Source organism: Phalangium opilio, unplaced genomic scaffold, assembly GCF_054372755.1.
Source record: "Phalangium opilio isolate 3A_F unplaced genomic scaffold, DU_Popi_V2 ptg001170l_1, whole genome shotgun sequence".
Lineage (NCBI taxonomy): Eukaryota > Metazoa > Arthropoda > Arachnida > Opiliones > Phalangiidae > Phalangium > Phalangium opilio.
The window spans coordinates 13,107,149-13,108,211 of record NW_028324255.1 but is presented as its reverse complement, the minus strand read 5'-3'; the positions used below and the strand labels follow the sequence as shown (position 1 = coordinate 13,108,211).

Sequence of the window (1,063 nt, the reverse complement as noted above, 5' to 3'; positions counted from 1 at the left end):
ATATTATGCAAAAAGGAGTAATGTTATATCGGAAGTAAATATAAAATATAATTTTTTGGAAAAGGTATATTATTTTGGGAAGTTAATGAAGGTAAAACAACTATATTTTGGAAAAGGCGTACTTTCGTACGCTCAAGATATAAACGCTGTAATCAAAATGCGCTAAAACGAGAAATGGCTATAATGGCAAACGCGTTTATGAAAAAGCCATTTTGGACAATGCTGTTTTGATAACACGCCCAATCGATAACATACCGAAATTCCGTATACAAGATGCAAGGTTCTTAAACTCGCATCCGCTTATATAGGTTGGCTTATAATGGGGGGTAATTTTTCGGAGTTTTGGAACGGATGGTGGGGGGGCACGACACCTATGTTTTCCCTAGGAGAGACGTCACTGAATGTCTTAAAAAATAAAACAAGACGTAGCGTTTTTGCCCTCGATTTTTTTCCATTCCCCTCTCCTCGCCTCTCCCATCCTCTTCCCGAGAGTCTCGAGTAGAGTACCCGTCAGCTTTGGGCCTTCGGCTCGGCCGCCGCTCGGGTTCAAGTCCGTTGCATTTCATATTTATTAAAAATTGATTCACAGCGTTCAACCAACGTAAATAAATAAATAAATAAGTATATTATTTAGTATTTAAATATGAACTTTTCACACTGTCCATGTCACGTTAATTTTAGACTGACAACCAATGTAATCTAATTTCTAAAGTGTAGTTAACCAAGGCTTAATTCTTACAGGTTGATATTTTGTATTTGATTGGGAATTTCCTAAGGCAAATAATGCCGAGTTTACACTGCGCTGTTTAGCAAACCTCAGTTGAAGCAAATAAATTTTTAAAATATCCTATGGTTGTGTTTTATTTAATATAGTAAGGTATCAATTCACTTTTAATATCTCAGTTTAAGCAAACACCCTTTTTAAGTCCTAAGTTCAATAGAGACAGACAAAGTCATACATACTATGGGCCCGCCTTACACGTTTTGGAGCTAATCCTAGACATTCAGCTACGTCACTCACCCCGTGCAGGCTCGAGTGCGACGAATTTCGGAAGAAAGCCCA

The 1,063-nt window shown here is 37.6% G+C and overlaps 1 long non-coding RNA gene across 1 annotated transcript; it reads left to right on the top strand.

Annotated features, from left to right (window-relative positions):
* The first annotated feature begins 281 nt into the window (after nucleotides 1–281).
* LOC149587367 (uncharacterized) lies at nucleotides 282–850 on the top strand. Its single transcript, XR_016380266.1, has 2 exons — nucleotides 282–621; nucleotides 742–850. It is a non-coding gene; the product is annotated as an uncharacterized LOC149587367 (long non-coding RNA).
* Nucleotides 851–1,063: the final 213 nt, after the last annotated feature.